Source organism: Aethalodelphis obliquidens, unplaced genomic scaffold (genome assembly GCF_003676395.1).
Source record: "Aethalodelphis obliquidens isolate GAN/ISIS:26980383/991018 unplaced genomic scaffold, ASM367639v1 scaffold28, whole genome shotgun sequence".
NCBI classification, from domain to species: domain Eukaryota; kingdom Metazoa; phylum Chordata; class Mammalia; order Artiodactyla; family Delphinidae; genus Aethalodelphis; species Aethalodelphis obliquidens.
In genome coordinates, this window is record NW_020837972.1 from 8,286,196 (window position 1) to 8,308,317 (window position 22,122).

Below are 22,122 nucleotides of genomic sequence, written 5' to 3' on the forward strand. Positions count from 1 at the left end.
ACTTGCCTCGACAGAAAAACTTTGGCAGCACACTCTATGGCTGGTCTTGGCATAGGGAGGTACACTTGAAGTCCTATTTTCCCAATCTGGGAGGAGGGCATTGAACATGGCAGGTAAAAGTTTTCAAAGCGCCCAGTTAAACTGCTTGGAAAACTCACTCTCCCAAGCTCTGCTGGACTCTGTTTTAAGGATAGTATTTAAAACACTTCAGCAAAAAGAGGGATGGCTCAGTAAACAACTGAATGTGAGAATTACCCATGCTTGGTTTATTTCTATTCTGATTCTTGGAAAATAATAGTCATATACTATCATTAAGGAAATTTAATGCAGGACAAAGTAGAATGTAAGAAAACCCCCACTAACAGGGTCTGGTCTCAGCAAATTATACAACAGGAAATAATTTAGCTTTCAGCTTCCTGGTTTTGTATCTTTCTCCATGTCACTCACTGCCTCCCTCTACCCATTGACCCCAACTAATGGTACCACTTGCTGCTTCTTTTTAGAAGTAGTAAAATGAGGCAGTAAAGAGTAGACTCTGGCATTAGCCCACCTTAATTCAAAGCCTGACTCTGCTAATTACTATTGGTGCAACTTTGGGCAAATTACTTAACTAAGTTTCCTCATCTGTAAAGTAGAGATGATAATAGTGCCTCCTCATAGGGTTGTTGTGAGGGTTAAATAGGTAATATACACAAAGAACTTAGAGCAGTGCCTGGAACATACCAAGTACTATGTAAGTGTTAGTAATGTTATTTTCAATTCTCTACCACTTTATCAAAACCTGATGTTAGACCAATACCCAGTTTGAAGGCTTAAATGAATGGGAACAACTGAGTATGGAGTGATGGTGATAGCCTTTGGGTTTAAGAACCTGAAATCTCAGGACTTCCCTGGTGGGCCAGTGGTTAAGACTCTGCACTCCTAATGCAGGGGGCACGGGTTCCATCCCTGGTCAGGGAACTAGAGCCCACCTGCCACAACCAGAGATCCTGTATGCTGCACGCTGCAACAAAGATCCTGCGTGCTGTAGCTAAGACCCGGCACAGCCAAATAAATAAATAAATATTTAAAAAAATTTTTTTAAAGAACCTGAAATCTCAACTGGACAGTACCCCACATACAACCCAGCCAACACATTCTCTACATACTTAAAGCTCATCCAGGAATAGAAATATCTAGAGCAGGGGTGGGCAAACGATAGTCTGAAGGCCAAATCCAGCAAGTGTTTTGTTTTTATAAGTAAAGTTTTTCAGAACCCAGCCAACACCCATTTTTTAATGTATTATCTAAGGTTGCTGTTGTGCTATAATGGCAGAACTGAGAATTCACAATGGCGGAGTTGAGTAGTCACAACAGAGACTGTACAACTTGCAAATCCTCAAATATTTCATCCACCACAGGACAAGTTTGCTGGCCTCTGCTCTAGACCCTTGCGACTCAAAGTAGCAGTCTGTGTACCTACAGCATCAGCATCACCTGGGGGCTGGTTAGAAATGCAGAGTCTCAGGCCCCACCCCAGACCAAATGCATCAGAAGCTGCATCCTCAGGGAGTTTGTGTGACAGTAAGACTGGAGGACACTACATAGAGTACACTTGCTTTCCAAGGAAGAGTAATTTATGTGACTTTCAGGGTTCCTTCTAACGCTAAGCTTCAAGTGAAGAACTTAGTTGATTCCTTTTTACTTTTTGTTTAAAATTAATTTATTTTATTTATTTTTGGCTGTGTTGGGTCTTTGTTGCTGCACGTGGGCTTTCTCTAGCTGCGGTGAGTGGGGGCTGCTCTTCGTTGTGGTGTGCGTGCTTCTCATTGCGGTGGCTTCTCTTAGTGTAGAGCACGGGCTCTAGGGCGCTTGGGCTCAGTAGTTGTGGCACATGGGCTTAGTTGCTCCACGGCATGTGGGATCTTCCTGGAGCAGGGATCAAACCTGTGTCCCCTGCATTGGCAGGCAGATTCTTAACCACTGCGCCACCAGGGAAGTCCCCTTTTTACTCTATTTTAAAAATTTACTTTTAATTGAGCTATAATTGACAAGTAAAATTATATTACTTTTAGGTGTACAACAGAATGATTTGATATATGTATACATTGTGAAATGATTACCAGAATAAGTTTAGTTAACCTCCATCACCTCACATAAGTTTTTTTTTCTTGTGATGAGAAATCTTAGCAACTTTCAATTGTACAATACAGTATTGGTATCTTAGTTGATTCTTATTTGTCTCTCACTGATCTGAAATCTTAAACTTTGGGGGTATTACTTGAAATTAATAAATTTTGAGCTGGAAAAAACTTTAGAGATGCCATTTCTTTCTTCTCCCTCTTCTTGGTCCATTTTCCTCTTCTTTGTCACTTTTCAGGGTTTATTTATTTATTTATTTATTTGCCTTCTACCCAGAATAAAACTAAAGAAGTAATATCAATTTGGTTGTAGCCAGCGAACTAGGAATCAGATAACGTGGGTTCCAGCCTCATCTGAACTCTGCTCTTTCCCTGCGGCAACGGCCTGTGCAGGCTGGGTCTCAGTCTCTTCACCTGCAAAATGGGAATAATTTTACGTGCTCAGGGCCTCCCTCACAGGATTGCTATGAGGACAAGTTGCAATACTGTATGTGAAAATGCTCCATCATTGGTAAAGGAGCATAAAAATGTAGGGAATTATTTATAGATTGCCTGGCATAGAGCCTTGAATACAGTAGGTGCTGCATAACTGTTGGGTAGAATTTTTTTTTTCTTGTGGGAACTGCTCCAATAACAGCCAGCAGATGGCAGCAAAAAGCAAGCTTCCCCTCAGAGGCTCCCTCTGGTCCGCTCCCGGGGTTTTACAGTAGTAACGTAACTGAAGGTTCTCCCTGATTTCTAACAGATTCATACCCCTTCACTCACTTTCTGCCCACATTTTTGAGGGCACTAGGGACTGGGCCTGCTGGGGCCGATGGAGAAGTTGGCTCTGAGTGAACTCATCCATTTCCATTTCTCCGACTATTGCCTTTGTTCCAATGACACTCAGGTCTCCATCACCAGCCCCATCATCTTTCTTGATGGCACAGCTGACCATCTAGTCACTCAACAGTATCCACATAATGCATCTGGTCCAAAACTGAACACATTGCTTTTCTCTCCAAATCTGCTTTTGCTCCTATGTCCTTATTTGCACCACTGTCCAACAAGTCACGAATGGAGAAACCTCAGGATCATCTATGACTCTTCCCTCTCCTTCATTCTCCACATCCAATCAATCACCAAATCCTGCTAACACCACCGCCTGAAAAACACTAGGGAAAAACACAACTCCAAAGCAGATACAGACTCGTTTTTAAAACATTCACAGAAAAAACACTGAAAAACACACATCGAACTGTTTCACTGTTTGGAAGACTGGTGTTTTCTTTGTGCCTTCCGCTTTTCTTTGTCTTCTAAAATTTCTGCACTGAGCTTGTGATTCTTCTGAAATTAGAAAATTTTAAAACCTACAATAAATGTTATTTTTCTCCCAAAAGTATACGTACACACAATTGCTAGGACATCACACATAGCTCTAGTGTACTAACATGCAAAAATAATTTGGCCGTGAGTACAATATTTTGCCAGGCATCTGTGGTGAGGCTGCACAGTGGATCAGCTGGCACGGTGACCCTGTAAGCCCTTCATTAAAAATGTCACTTCCAGGCTTCCCTGGTGGTGTAGTGGTTGAGAGTCCGCCTGCCGATGCAGGGGTTCGTGCCCTGGTCCGGGAAGATCCCACATGCCGCGGAGCGGCTGGACCCGTGAGCCATGGCCCGCAGAGCCTCTGCGTCCGGAGCCTGTGCTCCGCAACGGGAGAGGCCACAACAGTGAGAGGCCCGCGTACCGCAAAAAGAACAAAACAAAAAAACGGCACTTCCTCCACACATGGCTCCCAGAAGCACTTCATTTTTGGATCCATTTATTTAATGTGGAAAAAATTTCTGCTGTAGAAATTCATTGTTATCTCAAGTTTATACAGAAGATATTTTCTTCTCATGGAGTAGAGTGCCAATACCTCTGAAGGGAAGCAGAGCCCTGCCCGAGTCCTTCTTTCAACAAACATTTATAGGGCGCTGACTTAATGCCCTAGTTTTAGGAGTCTGGGTTCCAGAGGTGAAGGAGACATTCGAGGTCCCTGCTCTTAAGAAGAGGACATCATATAGCTGGTAAACAGATGAGCAAGATGGTTACAAAGAGTAATAATGCGAGGGTGGTGAGGGAGAAAAACTAAATCAGTAGGGGTGGCTAATTTGGGGTTGTGTGATCATCCCATAGGAGGGCACATTTGAACCAAGAAATAAACTACAAGATGGAGCTAGCCATCTGCAGAGCTGCTGATAGAGCCCAGCCAGAGGGAATGGCAAGTAGAAAGGCCCTGGGGCAGGAACAAACTTGGCTTATTTGAGGAAGAAAAAGGCCAGTGTGGTTTTCGAGAGGTAAGCCAGTGAGGAGCAATGGGGCAGATGAGGGGGAGAAGGTGGACAGAGTTCAAGCAGGGTCTTGTAGTTTATTGATAGAGGTTGGATTTTACTCCAAGTTAAAAACCAACAATATACAATAGCTTACACGTATGTATTATGTACCTACTATGTGCAGGTACTGTTCTAAGCATTTTACAAGTATTGTTTCATTTAATCACTACAACAACCCTGTGAAGCAGGGATTATTATAATCCTTATTTTTCCCGAGAAGAAAACAGAGTCATAGAGACTTAAATAACTTCAGGTTACACAGGTAATAAGCAGCTGAGCTGGGATTTGAACTCTGGATGGAGTTCTACTTCTGTACACTGTCCAGTGAACCAGGCATCTGAACTCTACATCTAATGTGACCAGAAACAAAAAGCTTGTTCCAAACCAATTCCATCTTTGCCACTGTGAGATCATCACAATAATTTGTATAAATAGTTGGAAAAGTCACTTGCTTAACAAAAACATATCAAATACCTTCAATGTGCCAAGTATTGTGTGGATTGTGGGGTTTTTTTTGTTTTTTTTTTGCAGTACGCGGGTCTCTCACTGTTGTGGCCTCTCCCGTTGCGGAGCACAGGCTCCGGACGCGCAGGCTCAGCGGCCATGGCTCACGGGCCCAGATGCTTCACGGCATGTGGGATCTTCCCGGACCGGGGCACGAACCCGTGTCCCCTGCATCGGCGGGCGGACTCTCAACCACTGCGCCACCAAAGAAGCCCGGATTGTGTTTTTTATACATTTCTATCATTTTGTCTCCTCAAAGCCAGCATCTTAAAAAAATCTGATAAATGACTTCCTGCTTCAGAACTCCACACCATCTTGCCACCATTGTCAGCCATCGCTTAATAATGGTGGTAATGAGCAAAACAGCCAGGGAGCCAGCCCTTTTATACCAAGAGTAGAAATAATAGAAACAATCTCTTAAATTGCGATAGCTTTTAACCGTTCTCCAAAGGCTTCCCTACTTGCTATTTAACTTGATCTTCTCAACAATCCCTACTCTTTTCCAGTTGGATGTGCCTGTGTGACTTGCTTTTGACAACGAATTGTGAGCAGGAATGACAGCATAGCTTGGTGGGGCTTTGAAGAGCCAGTTCGTGATTCACCACAGCTTTTCCCTTGGTCATGACCACCAATGGCTCTCAAGATGATGGCGGCTCCATCAGCCTGAATCCCAGGGTGACTATGATGAACAGAGCCTCTTGTCAACAGAAGATGGGCATTTAGTGTGAGCAGGAAATAAACCTTTGCTGTATTAAGCCATTGAGATTTTGAGTTTGTTGCCTTGGTATAACCTAGGCTAGTGGTTCTCGAATTTGAGCCTGCATCAGAATCAACAAAAGACCTTGTTAAAACACAAAATGCTGGCCCCTCCCTTAGATTTTCTGATTCAGCACATCTGGGGTGGAGCCTGATAATTTGCATTTCTAACGAGTTCCTCAGGGCTGCTGCTGCTGCTGCAGGGACCATACTTTGGGAATTATTACCTCGCCTCTCTTTACCAATTCAATATTATCCCAAGGAAATATTACTCAGCCATAAAAAAAGAATGAAATAATGCTATTTGCAGCAACATGGATGGACCTAGAGATTATCATACTAAGGGAAGTCAGTAAGAGAAAGACAAATACCATATGATATTACTTATATGTGGAATCTAAAATATGATACAAATGAACTTATCTATGAAACAGAAACAGAGTCACAGATACAGAGAATGGACTTGTGGTTGTCAAGGGGGAGGTGACGGGGGAGGGAAAGATTGGGAGTTTGGGATTAGCAGGTGTAAACTATTATATATAGGCTGGATCAACAACAAGGTCCTACTGTATAGCACAGGGAACTATACTCTATATCCTGTGATAAACCATAATGGAAAAGAATATGAAAAAGAATATATATATATAACTGAATCACTTTGATGCACAGCAGATAATATAACACTGTAAATCAACTATATTTCAATAAAATTTAAAAAAATATATTATCCTAAGGAAATCAAAGCTCAGGCAAAGCTTGTTCATTCCTTCATGTATTTACTAAGCCAGCTACGTGCCAGGCGCTAACCTAAGTTCTGCATAATCAGTGACAAACAAAGCAGACACAATCCTTGCCCTCTTGTCTCATTAACTAGTGATTTGCTCAAGTGTACACAGCTAGTGGTGGAGCTAGCAGTTGAATCTGTGTCTTCTTACTCAAAATCCAGTATGTATTCCATTATGCAATAAGCAACATTGACAAACACCTCCTTGGTTGCTATTTATTTCCCCCTTCAATATCTTCTAATATGGAGGTAACTCTTAGTTCGGGGTAATTCTCAGACCCTTTGTTTGTGGATGGGTTTGCATTTGCAAGTTTGGAGAAGGAAGCTTCAGTGGGGGTGAGGAATGTGAGGGGTCCTCAGCCCTGTGAGGAGACAGGAGAAGAAGGGAAGCCTCCCTGATGGCAGCTGCAGAAAGAGAGAAGTGAGTACGGAAGTGCTGTAGGTACTGTGATGCGCTGTCCAGATTCCCCTTCAAGGATGAAGGACTTACTCTCCCAGCTGCTTGGTGTATTGCTGGCTGGCAGTCCTCAGCTCTCAGCTCCCTATGAGGACTACCTCTCCTAAAGAGAGCCACTTCATCCAAGGTCTCAACCCATTCCTATAACCAATAATTGATGGGGGACCAAAAAGCTCTGAAAGGCCAACCCAGCTCCAGCGTTCTTCACAGGGCCAGCCTTTGGGGTGACTGCATCACAGCTCAACTTTTCCCAGTCCTGCTTTCCTTCCGTCCCTTCCCAAAGGTTGGGGTCCCAAGAGCACTCTTTAATAAACACCTTTCATGCTAATCTTCACCTCAGAGTCTGCTTTCCAGCAACCCAACCTGTGACAGGGGATTTCAAGGTATCTGCTGTGGGGTACCTTGAATCTAAATCTTCTCCTGGTCCCTTTCAAAAGCTTTGGTGAAATTGGCATTTCTCACTCATGCTTTTGTGAGACAGCATTATAGTGGATAAAATGATGTCCTCCCCAACCAAAAGAATTTTTTTTCATGCCTACATGGAACCTAAGAATGTGACCTTATTTGGAAGTAGAGTCTTTGCAGATGTAACTAGTTAAGGATCTCAAGATGAAATCATTCTGGATTTAGTCTGGGCTCTAACTCCAAGGACTGGCATCTTTATAATATGAGGAGAGGAGGCAGGGAGGCCCACATGCAGAAGAAGGCCACGTGAAGACAGAGGCTGAGATTGGGGTGATGTGGCCACAGGACAAGGAACACCTGGCACCACCAAAGGCTGGAAGAGGCAGGAAAGATTCTTCTCTGAAGTCTTCAGAGAGAACATGGCTCTTATTTGGGACTTCTAGCCTCCAAAACTGTGACAATTAAATTCCATTGTTTTAACTCTTCAGTTTGTGGTACTCTGTTATGGCAGCCTTAGGAAACTAACACAGTATTCTATTGATGAGGAAAATGAGGTGACAGCTGACCATCGTATGAATGGAAATGAAATGTTCAGTGCTGGGCATGGAGCAGGCATTCAGTAAATGCTTGTTGAACTAAACTGAACAAAATGCTCATAAAGGGGAAGAATGTGTTTCTTAGGATAACTTCTTGATTTATTTTCTTTAGACTCTGGGCATGTGGGCATCTCCTAATATGCATAGTTGCTCATGGTATTTGAGTCGTCTATTCATGGAACTGTGGAAGGGTCAGCATTCATTTTTGGACAATTCTAATAACTCCTTAAAAGTTAGTCACTAATGAGGTCCCTGCAGGGACCTAGATTTATAATTCTAAAATGTCCCTGGCCTTTTCTTCCTTCCTTCCTTCTTCCTTCCTTCTTCCTTCCTTCTTCCTTCCTTCCTTCCTTCCTTCCTCCCTCCCTCCCTCCCTCCTTCCTTCCTTCTTTTTTTGCTCCTCCTGGCCCCTCAGGAGAACTCCAGTTCTATTTTTAGGCATCTAGGCAGGTGGATAACAATGCAATTTATATACAAAGGTTATTTAAGAGCTCTTCACAGCATTAAATGTGAACACCCTTGCTAGTGCTTGTCCTGTTAAGTCACAGCTCAGTCAATCACCACCACATGCCTCAGTTGGCCTTATCTGTAAAATGGAGCTCACACTTCCTTTTCATAAGTTAGCAGCAGTAAGAGAATAAAGTGAATTACCTGATCAACTCTCATAAGCTCAGCTGCTCCTCTGGTCACTTTTGAAAGTCCCAAATCATTTCTGAATCCTGCAGATTGAGTCTTTGGATCAACATCACACAGAGGAGAGTTGTGTTTATCAATGGCCAGAGATGTAAAATAAATGATCTTCTGAGCTTTACGTGGGTTGTTAAGAGCCCGGAATTAGCCCCAAGACACTAGCTTTCTTTGTTCTTGCCTACTTCTTCACACTTAGGACTATAGGAACGATTTTCAAAGACTAACTAAAATCGCAGTGAAAATTTCCGGTCAATCATAAATTGATTTTCTTGCTTAGGTAGGACACTCTAAAAGATTCCATTGGAGGATGCAGACATAGGGTTTCTATAACTGAAGGGGCTCAAGGAGGATCTGTGAATACCCCTTAAGGTGCCAAGAGAGCCTACAGAGCTTGCTTTGGGAGTTGGGTCCTCTTCAATGACACATGGCCTGATGTTCCTCCGTCTCTTACCCCCTAAAGAAGTAGCAGGTTATTCTTATTAAGAGATAGTTGTCAGTGAGGGTGCTTTGGCTGCAGCCTAACTCCAGATGGCTTAAAATTACAGGCAATTTATTATCTATTTGCTCACATAACTCAACGTCTATACATAGGGCTCCCTTCAGGTAAGGCTTGATCCAGTGGCTTACAGAATGTCACCAAGCATGTCTTTCGTTCTGCCTCTCCGTTCTAACTCCTATAGTATTGGCATCATCTCCAGAGTCTACCCAGTGGTCCTATGGCTGCTCTGGATTCTGCTACTTTTAGTACATCTCATATCTTCATGCCACACCATTTAGGGGAGGAAAAAATAGATCTTCTGGTATCTCTCTCTTTTTTTTTTTTTTCTTTTTTTCTGGTATCTCTTACATGAGTCCTGGTGTAGGGCTAGCCAACTGGAGGATGAGAGGTCATGTGGAGGAGAACTGAGGCTCCTCAGATGACAGTCAGTCCCCACTACCAAATATTGAGTGAGACCATCTTGATCTTGTAGCCCAGCCCAGCTAAACTTCTAGCAACCCAGGAGTATCGCTTGCTGGTCCCACCAATATGTAGAAAGACAGCATCTCTGATGCAACTTAAACTTAGATTAAAGAAGGTTGGCCATTGTATTTATACTTGGAAAATAACAACTACTAACTCATATAGAACATTTTTAATGTACCAGGCACTATGCTACCTTTACATAGCATTTCTCCCTACAACAGTCCTGTGACATAGGTACTGTATATTAGCTCCTTTTTATAGATGATGAAACTGAGGCGCTGAGAGATGAACTGACTTGTTCAGAGTCATACAGCTTGTAAGAGCCCCCGTTGCACAACCCTGGGGAAATGGAAGGGAAATCATTCACGTGGACTGCAGCGCTGGAATTTTCCTTCGGGGGCACAATTCACATTGCATTCTATGTGTATATGCTGTCCAACCTTGTGCTTTTTTACTCATTATTCTGTACTGTACTGACTCCAACTGCCCGTTCTGGATGCACAAATTAGGCCAACAGAACCTTTGAGAGACGAAGGATACAAAATAGCGTGACATTAGCCATCAGTGCCGTGCTGGGGATCTGGAGTCTTGGAAGTCATCCACAGCCAGGGAACTTAGCAAGGGGGTGGGAACCAGTTGGCAAGCATTAGATGGAACCCTGAAGCTGCAGCTGGGGACCCAGGTAAGACTATGTGTCAATCTAGGCTGGTATGCAGAGACTAGAAAGGCAGAAACTTTAGAAGGCAAAAAGAAGGGAAGTGGTCAAGACTGGGTGGCTGGTTAGAAGCTAGAAAATACACTGATAGAGGCAGACAGCAAAAGTCCCTGTGCCTTTGCTGCAAACTCGGGCACTTTCTCTCCCAGACTGGTTTGGTGGGTGCCAGTCCCAGGAGTATCCATCATCGGGAGCAACAAAGAGGGTGAACTTGAGAGGTACCACTGACATAAAGAAAGCAAGTACCCAAAGCCAGGAAATGTATACTTATAGCTAGGTATGAAGATGTGTTTCCCCCCCACCCTCCTCTCTTTCTCTGTCTCTCTGTCTCTGTCTCTCTGTCAGTTTCTTAGTCCAGGCCCTGAACCTTGGCAATAATAGGAATCCATATTTGCACCTCATTGGAGGAACATGCCAGAGACTTGAATGCCTTCCATCCAGGTTACTAGTCCACAGGATCAGCACGATCTCAGGAACTTGCACCACAGGGCAAGTTTGAACAGGGGTCTACTCTTTATAAAGCTGTTTGGGAGGCTTATTAGCATGTTTGAGGTTCTGCCAAAGGTTTGTAATAAAAACACAATGGAAGGACACAAGAAGTTTTAGGGAGATTATTTTCTATAACAAAACACTCTTCTAAACAGACCCCACTGGTTTATATTCCATTCCAGGACTCGATTCCCTCTTGCAAGTGCAAAGGTCTCTATGCCATGTTCTACTGAGTCAGGTAAGAAGATAACTGTCAACTCCACATTCTTAGGTGCAGGTAACTTAGATTTTTTTTGGCTGACAACTCGAATAATGCATGCTCATTATTAAAAATAATCGGATGTGGCCAGGTGGGGCAAGGCCCCCAACGGTAACCAGAGCTCTCACCCTTGGTCCACTCTGAGGCTGCATTCAGTGTTTAAATGCAATGCTAGGAGACCAGTTCCAGTCTGCTATACATGATGGAGCGATAAAGTTTTACTGAAGATTTTTTGGAGAAGGTGTGGAAGAAGAGTGACATTGCATACCACGTGGCAAACATCACAGCAATTCCCTTTAAACATCTATGTTCCACTGGAATTTCCTCTCTAAATATCAGCCTCCTGGGACTTCCCTGGTGTTCCAGTGAGCAAGACTCCGAGCTGTGGTGCTTCAAGGACAAAGGACGACCCTGCCTGAAAAGGTTTCAGCGTCACACCCCCTACTGGACTCTTAATCACCCTCCCTACCATGTTTCCATGGTTACGAAATTCCTGAGCCCACCTGGGCAATGGGACCTGTCCCAAATAAGGAAAGGCATCTGCCCTGTCCCAATCCCACTCTATAGAAGGAAGGTATATGTGCCTCGACCAATCAGTAAATGAAATTTTCACCTCGGACCATTCTTTTGTTCTCTGGCTATAAAAACTGACTAATAGCACATGTTTGGAATAGGAAGTCAGCCCACTGTTCTGGGAGCAGCCCTTCCCTCTAATAAATTCTATCTTCTTTACATTCTGCCTTGTGTCTGGAAATTCTTTTCCAACCCGCATTTGGACCACGACACGCGCTCCCAATGCAGGGGGCCCGGGTTCGATCCCTGGTCAGGGAACTAGATCCTGCACATGTGACGCAACTAAGTCCACATGCCACAACTAAGAAGCCCACATGCCGCAACTGAAGATGCCATGTGCCGCAACTAAGATCTGGTGCAGCCAAAAAAAAAAAAAAAAAAAAATCAGGCTCCTGTCCCCCATCCCCTTCTCCTTCCCTGTCTCTGTCTTTGTTCCCCATCAAAACATAAATTCCCCTCAATGGTCTGGAAGAACTCAGTTCTGGCTCTCAACTTGCCTATCCCACTCAAAAAGAGAAAAAGCTCAGTAGATGGCTGATTGTACTCTGACCCTTTTGAAAAAGAAAGCAGCTCAATATCCAATTATTTGTCAAGAATGGCTGGGAATGGGCACTGGAGCTAGCTTTCTCAGGCTTGAGAGACCTAACTGCGTGTTTTTCTTCTCAGTTGCACATTCAATGAAATCACGGTGGCAGCTTGAAACGGGCTGTGGTTGTAGCATTTACAGCACAGAAATTGGCGAACACTGTAAAGCACCACCTCCCCCCCGCCCCAGAAGCTAGTTCTTAAGCATTTACCAGCATACAGCTGGACCCACTCTACAAGATATATCTAAAAGTTTTTACCAAACAAAATTAGGTCTTGTTCTGTGGAAGGCAGTGCCAGGAGGTGGGGTTAGGGTGGGAGATAATTTTTGACGTCAAGAAAATAAAAGATTTCTCCATATAGTGACATGTATAATATATATTGTTAAAGAGGAAAACCACTGGCCCCAAATGGCATCACTTGTGCTAGTGCCCATGGTACCAAACCTAGATTTCATACCTAATCTAATTGCAGTTTTGACCTTCACCAGAAATGCAATCTTAATTAACCAGCTTGGAATTTTCTGGTCAGCACCAATGTGGTAATCTGTCATGTGGGTCCTCTCCATTCCCCCCACCCTCACTCCTGCACCAGTGGATGGGGAGGAGATCTGCATGATAATATCCCTGCCTGTTACCTCCCTCCAAAAAGATATCCTGGCCTGAAAATAACCCTTATTTTCTTCTGCTAAGAGCTCCCTTGCCCCACCCTTCTTCCTATAAAAACGTTACATTTTGTACAACCCCTAGGAGTGCCCTTCTAGTTGCTAAATAAAACGCTGCCTGATTCCTGAATTGCTGAAACCAGCCAATTAGATCTTCAAATTTACTAGGTTGAATTTTAGTTTTTCAACAATATAGAAAGTTTAACTGCCATTGCTTTCCCCTCTCACAGCATGCATTCTCCCCAGATAACCACTGTTAAGTTCTGTATATACTTCCCTCATTTTTTTCCCAAGCATCCACAATACTCTTGTAATTTGTATGGGATTATGCTCTACTTCCTGTTGCTGTCTTACTTTTTTTTTTAATCTAACAAGGTATCTTGGACATTTTTCTCTGTGTGCATAGAGTTAATTTTTAAAAGTGGATGCATAGTATTCAATTGTGTGGCTCTAGATATGGAAAGTAATGGGAAGGGCGTTTGAAGGGGAAATTAAGCATCTGGTCTTGGCCCAGTTTACAGTTGAGAATTATCCACTGCATGGGCTCTCCCTGTGCGTGGCCTTTAAGGCAGGGTTTCTCAGCTTTGGCACTACTGACATTTGGGCCAGTTAATTCTCTATGATGGGGGTGCTGGCCTGTGCAACAGCCGGAGTTAGTACCACCCTCATGTCCAAAGGTGCAAGCCCGGGCTCCAGTTATAACTACAGCACAACACACAACTCCAAAACTGCGTGCCTGTCAACAGCGACAGCAATGATCTTACTCATGAATCTGCAGTATGGGGACAGGATGGCTTGTTTGTGCCACTGAGGTGGGTCTCAGGCAGGCGACTGGAATCACCCGAAGGCTTGCTCACACCTGCACGGGGGCAGAAGGGAGCTGAGCTCCCTGAGCCTCTCTCTGTGTCTCTGTGTTTTCCCACCTGGTCTCTCCAGTATGGCAGCTTCCGGGTAGCTGGACTTCTTACCTGGTGGCTCAGGGCTGCAAAGCTGTGTGTTCTGAGGGGAGAGGGCCAGGCGGGAGCTGATCACCTTTTCTGTGCTCGTCTCGGGAGTCACTCAGCACTGCTTCCACCTGCATTGTAATTGTTACAAGTGAGATGTTTCCAGGGGTGAAGGATTAGACTCTTCCTTTTGTGGCAGGAGTGTCAAAAACCTGCAGACTTGTTTTAAAACCATCTCAGGGAAGGAGTAATTACCAGAACCCAGACATGGCCGCTATGTAGAGAGGGCTACCTGACCAAAGCTGTGGCCCCTGGGAGAGGAATATCCCTCAGTCTTCTGCTGAGAGGGAGGTGGGGAACTAATAAGCAGGCCCCCTTCCCACCACCTGCTGGTGTCCCAGTTGGCTGAGCCCGACTGAGCCAGAGGGCAAGGGAGCTAGTGGATGCAGCCCATGCAGGCTCCCGGGCACATGGGAGGGGTGGGGAGTGCTTCTGAAGGGGTCAGCAGAAGACGCCCAGCACAGAATACACCCTAGCGGTCACTTTTCTTAGCGCTGTCTCCATCCCTTCTATAGCTCCTTCAGGCTGGACAATGTGCTATTCCATCCGGAAATGGCCGAGGTGCTTGCTGTCCTTGACTGGGAACTCGCTACCTCAGGTGACCCCCTTGCCGACGTGGCCTACAGCTGCCTGGCTCACTACCTGCCATCCAGCTTTCCCATTCAGCCAGGTAGGAACTGCCGCTGGGGGAGTAAGGGATGGAGCCAGCGCTATTCTCAAAGCATAGGACAAACTCAGCTAAGCCACTATTTCCCCATGTTTGTTATGGTTTTGCAATAAAAGATAACCAAGAACATTTAAGTAAACAGAAAGGCTGCTAAGTCCAAACGGTGATGAACAGGTCTGATTGCCTCTAGGCCTTTTCTAGTGGGCTGCTGAGTTCTCACTGCCTTCTGCTCCAGTGCCTGGGGATAGCTGGATTGATTCTGCCATTAAGAATTATCCATTCTAGGGACTTCCCTCGTGGTCCAGTGTTAAGAATCCACCTTACAAGGCAGGGGACGCGGGTTCGATCCCTGGTCAGGGGACTAAAATCCCACATGCCGTGGGGCAACTAAGCCCACATGCCACAACTACTGAGCTCATGCGCCTCAACTAGAGAGCCTGCGTGCCGCAAATTACAGAGCCCACATGCTCTGGAACCTGCATGCCACAACTACAGAGCCCACATGCTCTGGAGCCTGCGTGCCACAACTAGAGAAGAGAAAACCCGCATGACACAACTAGAGAGAGGCCCGCGTGCCGCAATGAAAGATCCCACATACCTCAACAAAGATCCTGCATGCTGCAACTAAGACCCGATGCAGCCAAAAATAAATAAATAAATAACAAATAAATCTTAAAAAAAAAAGAATTATCCATTCTATGGATAAAGAAGATGTGGTACATATATACAATGGAATACTACTCAGCCATAAAAAAGAATGAAATAATGCCATTTGCAGCAACATGGATGAACCTAGAGATTATCATACTAAGTGAAGTAAGTCAGAAAGAGAAAGACAGACATTATATGACATCACTTATATGTGGAATCTAAAATATGACACAAACGAACTTATTGATGAAACAAAACAGACTCACAGTCATAGAGAATGGACTTGTGGTTGTCAAGGGGGAGGGGTATGGGGGAGGGATTGATTGGGAGTTTGGGGTTAGCAGATGCAAACTACTATATATAGGATGGATAAACAACAAGGTCCTACTGTGTAGCACAGGGAACTATATTCAATATCCGGTGATACAGCGAAGGAAAACATAAACAAGACAAAAAGACATCCCTCAGAATGGCAGAAAACATTTGCAAATGAAGCAACTGACAAAGGATTAATCTCCAAAATTTACAAGCAGCTCATGCAGCTCCATATCAAAAAGACAAACAACTCAATCCAAAAATGGGCAGAAGACCTAAATAGACATTTCTCCAAAGAAGATATACAGATTGCCAACAAACACATGAAAGAATGCTCAACATCATTAATCATTAGAGTAATGCAAATCAAAACTACAAGGAGGTATCACCTCACACTAGTCAGAATGGCCATCATCAAAAAATCTACAAACAATAAATGCTGGAGAGGGTGTGGAGAAAAGGGAACCCTCTTGCACTGTTGGTGGGAATGTAAATTGATACAGCCACTATGGAGAACAGTATGGAAGTTCCTTAAAAAATTAAAAATAGAACTACCATACAACCCAGCAATCCCACTACTGGGCATATACCCTGAGAAAACTATAATTCAAAAAGAGTCATGTGGGCTTCGCTGGTGGCACAGTGGTTGACAGTCCGCCTGCCGATGCAGGGGACACGGGTTCATGCCCTGGTCCGGGAGAATCCCACATGCCACGGAGTGGCTGGGCCCGTGAGCCATGGCCGCTGAGCCTGAGCGTTCAGAGCCTGTGCTCTGCAATGGGGGAGGCCACAACAGTGAGAGGCCCGCGTACTGCAAAAAAAAAAAAAAAAAAATCAGATACCTGGGAGAGGCTGGGGTTCCAGCATCCAGTCCTGTACCACCCTCCTCCCCTACATGTCCTAAAAACGTTGTTCTTCTGTGACCCCCTCAAAGGTTGGAAGCCCACACAAAAGAAAGCTCTTGCTGGGAATGGCAATTCAAATCAGTTGTATTGATTTCACAAAGATGAAGCAAACCGTTGAGACCAAACAAATATTTCACAAGACACTGTACAAAGAACAGAAGTGGTCCAGTGTGTTTGGATTACTGAGCAAACCTGAGATTCACACCCTTCTGAGTTGAGACCGTGTTTTTTTTTTTTCTTTGAAAAGAAAATGCTCCTCTCTAAGGGCTCAGGTATAGTATATAGTACTCCAGTCCCATCCTGCAGAGAAGTTTGACCATACGTGTCAGAAGTCTTACACGGTGCCATAGTATTCACGTGGCTGTTCCACTCACAGGACTTGGTCACAAGGAGTAATTAGAGTTGATACTAGGAGGCTCACCACAGCCGTGATTATAATATGTCGGAAACAACCTATAAGGACAACAATCGGAGCCTAGTCTAGATAACTGTGATATGGGCATGCAGTGAAATTCCAAAACAATGCTATAGAAATCTATTTCTTTCTTTCTTATTCTTTTTTTTTTTGGCTGCGCCACGTGGCATACAGGGATCTTAGTTCCCCGACCAGGGATGGAACCTGTGCCCCTTGCAGTGGAAGCGTAGAGTCCTAACCACTGGACCGCCAGGGAATTCCCTAGAAATCTATTTCTTAATATATAGAGAGATGCTCTTAAATGAAAAAAAAAAAAAAAAACAGCAGGCTACAAAGCATTATATAGAGTATGACTCCATTTTTGGTAAAAAGTGCAGATGTATGTATATGCATGTACAAACAGTATAGAAGGGTATCCACCAAATATTAAGTGTAAGTGACTAGATGATGGGATACCGGGTGTTTGTATTTTCTTTTTTTGTCTGCAAATGTGTACTATTTCTGCCATGAGATATATTATTTGTGTCATAACTATTTTTAGTTAAAAAAGCGGAGGGAGAAGGATCCCTTATAACCTTTTCTGATCACTTGTGGCTTTCAAAGACTGTAGAATCCCCGTTGCAATAATGGTTGGCAACAAGGGGGCTCTGGCAGCCAGACTTTGCTCCCGAGGGCGCCCTCTTGGCCTGTGAGGCGCCCACAGTCACTGCCTAGTTTGCAGAGTAGCCCCGGGCCAGAGGCGGCTCAGATCAAGCACTGTCCCTGCCTGGCAGCGGAGCCTGCCCAGAAGGGGTTGGATGGCTGGAGTAAAGGGGTTCCCGGAAGTAATTTGTGCAGCCACCACGTTGACTAGCTCCGCAGTGCCCACGAACTTTGTCTGCATTTGACTCTTCTCCCTGGAAGTTTCCAGTGGCTGGAGAGCTGGCAAAGTGACAAATGCTGCATGGTCCCGCTTCTGCCCCTCTTCCCCTCCAGCCCTCTCCTGTGTGCTTCCAGCCACCTCCTCTGCAGGGCACAGCCCCGAGCCTCCCATCCTGTCTCCTGTGTCCACAGGCAAAGTCCCGAGTGGCCTTTGGGAAGCCCCTGGTAGAGGAGGGCACGGTCTTGGCCGACACCGCCCAGTCCCGCGTGGAGATCGAGCAGGCCCGGCTGCTGGTGCTGAAAGCTGCCCACCTCCTGGACGTGGCGGGAAGGAGGTAGCAGGCCGAGGGGCCTCACAGAGGACAGGTCCTGAGGTCACGGTGAGGGACTGAATCTGTAGACTCGGACTCTTCCCTCCCCATTCAGCAAACCACAGAGAAAGCGCTTGGCTCCTTGACATAAATAACTTTGACAAACTCTCCTTGGGACTGCTTGGGCAGCTTTTCAAAAATGGAAAAGGTACAATAAAAAAGGATGGAACTGGGCTTCCCTGGTGGCACAGTGGTTGAGAGTCCGCCTGCCGATGCAGGGGACACGGGTTCGTGCCCTGGTCCAGGAAGATCCCACATGCCGCGGAGCGGCTGGGCCGCTGAGCCACGGCCGCTGAGCCTGCACGTCCAGAGCCTGTGCTCCGCAATGGGAGAGGCCACAACAGTGAGAGGTCCGTGTACCGCAAAAAAAAAAAGACTGAACTTTCTGTTTTATTGACCCGATGAATTTCAGGGTCCAAGACAGCGGGCCTGACAGGGCCACACGGCCCCCGGCCTCAGCTACAGCCCCGCCTGGACTTCCAGGCATCAGGCAAGCTAAGAGTAAACAAGGGAATTAGCCAAAAGAGAAGCTCTACTTTCGGGTGTGACTTTATTCCTTAAAAGGCTCTTCTGAGGGCCTCTATCTCCAAGCACGATGCCACGCTGACCCCTGCCTCCTCCAGCTCTCCACGGGCCCTCCACCCTTTAGCCGAGAGCCTCGGTACGGGTGGGGGTGACCCAGACTCAAGTTCCCAGTTTCTTGGTTCTCTAGTGCCAGCATTGAGGGCTATAAGGGACTTCACTCAAATGCCCACACTCAGGGTAGATCCTTGCAGCTCAATTCCCCAGAGTCCTGGCTGGCCTTGGTCCAATGTCCAGTTGGAAACAGAGTGGCCATGACCCTGAACAAAGCACAAGCCAGACTACACACCCACTCACACTACACAACATCCTGAGTCATCCTCCTAGTCACCACCGCCTCCCCCTCCACCCTCCTTGGTGCTGGATACACACTGTACACGAGGCAGGGCTGCCTCCTGGAGCTTGCGGTCCAGCGGGACCTCAGGTTCTGTTCTGCGCTGTAGTTTCTACTCCTCCCTGTGAAACCGATCATTCTTCCAAGCGTTCGGCCCTCGGGTCTGCCCTCCTAACCACACTCCCTCTTCCTTGCAGGCTGCAGGTTTGGATATTGCCATGATTTAAATGGTGGCCCCATCCATGGCCTGCTGAGTGATTGATCATTCTATTCTGGTGAGCACAGACAGCGGATTGGTGGTTCCGTTGAATCATTTACAACAGATGCAAAACTCCCTCTCCTTCAGCTGCCCTTCGCGCACACTCACCACGCGTGACTTTCCTTTTCCTCCTCAGAACAATGCTATGAGGGGTCCTATTCCCTCCTCTATTTTGAATATGTGGAAACAGAAGCTTAGAAAAGTGAAGTGACTTGTCCAAGGTCACTCAGCTTGCAAGGAGCTGAACTCAGATTTGGGGAACCTAGGTCCTTCTTTGAGCAGGCCCAGCCTCCTAACTATGCAGGGTTGCCTCCTTCCCAAATCTCAATCCCTGGCCCCAACAGAGGGATTTCCCGATGGCAGAAGTCACCTAGCAGAGCAGACCTGGGAGTCTGGCATCCCTGGGATGGCAAGTGCGGGCCCACCTGAAGTCTTCCAGAACATCGTTATCACACAGGTGTCAGGGGACATGCCTGGGAACGTGGCTGTTACGAGCTCTTCTGAGATCTTAGGAGCAGGCACTTGTTTCTGGGGTGCTCAGGGATGAGGGCTCACCCAGGGCTTCCCCCTTCCTGCACTGTGTCTTCCAGGCCTTCAGAACAGCAGGGCTGAGCAACAACTACCTACTGGCTCAGTTCTTCGCCTGGGCCTGAGCCCTGCACTTTGCCCTGATGAGGTGCACAGGGCGGCAGTGGCCAAGACGGAGCTGAAGCGCTGCATTTAGACCCACAGGACTGCAGGAGCCCAGTCGTCCCTGCAGGGCCTGCAGGGCCTAAAACTTTAAATGATGTGCTTTGAAAGTCCTGATATGTGTGATTCTTGCACCCTGCCTGGCAGGTCTGTCCTGGGACCCTTACTGTGAACTCAGCCTTGGTGGGTCCCCACAGAAGACACTTCTGTGAGAAGCCTGGAGTTGCCTGTTTCAGGCAAGGAGGGAGGGGATTAGCCAAGAGCTGAGTGGGTTTCAGGACAGAGGGTGGAGAGCTGGTCTTCAGTCCAGGCGCCCGGTTGGGCAGCCAGGCCCCCTTCTCTCTGGCTGTGGCGGTAAAGGCTGTGGGACTCTGCACGAACGTTAGGAGTCCTGCTGGGGTGGGGTGTCCATGCTCGCTCCCAACATGGGGCCTCCTGCTCCGCGCCTCCGCACCCCCGCTCCCAGCTGATGGCTGCAGCCTACAGACCCAGGGCGGGAGTGCTCCTGGGAAAAAGGAATGAAACCCCAATCATGAAGCCACTGCCATCTGATATTCTTCCTTTGAATGTACAAAACACAGAACACTGACATCTATTTTGCAAAGGAACTCTGGGAACACAAAAGAACAAGAAAATATACCTCAGAGATGTCACGAATGTTCAATGTCACACAAAAAGAATGGAGAATAAAGGCTCACACTTCAGCCCCTGTCTCAGTACATCAGTTGCCTCCTAGTACCTGAGTTTACTTGGGATTCTGCCCAGTGCGTTGGCCCACTTGTATGCATGGGGGGCACAGACGTGGTGACCCCTGGTAGGTCCCGAATCGGCTGCCTCACTGCTGCTCATGTAAAGGTCAGCAAAGGACCACGGCTTTCTGGTGTGTGAGGGCCACTCCTCCATCTGCTCTATAGTTAGAATGTTCTGGGGGGAGGGGAGGTGGTGGGCAATATGTCATTACAATTCAGAGAGCAGTATTCTTCCCTCGGAGAAAGGTGGACATGCTTGCTCACCTGAGGTCCGAGCTCTTCAAGGAATGGGTGTCCCATGAACCCAGGTGGCAGGCAGAGATAAGCCACTGGCTGTTAGGACCTGGACTGCTAATCTCATGATCTGGGATGATGTAGCAAAGAGCTGCCCATTTCAGGTCAGACCAGATGGGCAGGGACCCTCATCCCCTTGGCTGCTGCATTGCAGGCTTGACCTCTTTGAGGGAACTGCTTTACTGGAGAGAGCGCCCACCTGCTGCAGCCAGGACAATGGGCCTTCAGGGTACCGGGGAGTCATGGGGGTGTTGTGAAAGGGCTTCCCAGACATTCTTGCCCCAGTGGTCTGGGGAGACAGGTCCTACTGCTTGTTGCTCACAAAAGGTAAAGTTAAATTCAAACCCCCAAACGAATTGCTGTCACAACACCAGCCGCACTGGCAAACAACCTTTTGCAAACTCTAGCAGGGTTCTAGCAGCCTAACCTCCTGTTTCAAGCCTTAGGAAGGAGGAAGATGCTTTGAAAAAGGAAGTGCTTTGGCCGGTGGCCCAGTGTATCACGTGGCCCTAGAATTTCTCTCATGGCCTCTGAGGTTAACTTTGCTTGTTAAGTAGTACAGCTGCAGGGATGAAAATAGAAGCAGTGCTGTGGGGCGACTCCATGTGTCCCTCAGATACTGTGCTGCAAAGTGGGGAGGCCCGAGGGTGGGACAGTGAACACTGCCTGAAGGATGCGAGTCACAGAGATGTGGCCTCCAGCAGCCCCTCAACCAGGGTCTCCCATTCTGTGAAATAATTCCACTCATTGCTGGCAGTTGCACCCCACCTCTGGGCCTGGTACTGGTCTAGGCCTTGGGGAATGAGCAGGAAAACAAACAGGTCAAGCTGCCATTATCAAAGGGCCCATATCTCAAGTAGGGGATGGTGGTGAGAGTCCGAGACCATGGTGGGTGATGAGGGTGCTGTGGTGGGTGATGTGGGTGCTGTGGTGGGTGATGAGGGTGCCGTGGTGGGTGATGAGGGTGCCGTGGTGGGTGATGTGGGTATGTGGTGGGTGATGAAGGTGCCGTGGTGGGTGATGAGGGTGCTGTGGTGGGTGATGTGGGTATGTGGTGGGTGATGAGGGTGCTGTGGTGGGTGATGAGGGTGCTGTGGTGGGTGATGA

General features: G+C 46.6%; 1 long non-coding RNA gene across 3 annotated transcripts in view; it reads right to left on the reverse strand.

Moving 5' to 3' along the window:
- Window positions 1-22,122, reverse strand: part of LOC113629803 (uncharacterized) — a 55,333-nt gene that overhangs the window by 23,768 nt on the left and 9,443 nt on the right. For all 3 annotated transcript variants that reach the window (XR_003436697.1, XR_003436696.1, XR_003436695.1), the window contains exon 3: window positions 13,887-13,993. This is a non-coding gene — a long non-coding RNA (uncharacterized LOC113629803). The remainder of the gene's footprint in view (window positions 1-13,886; window positions 13,994-22,122) is intronic.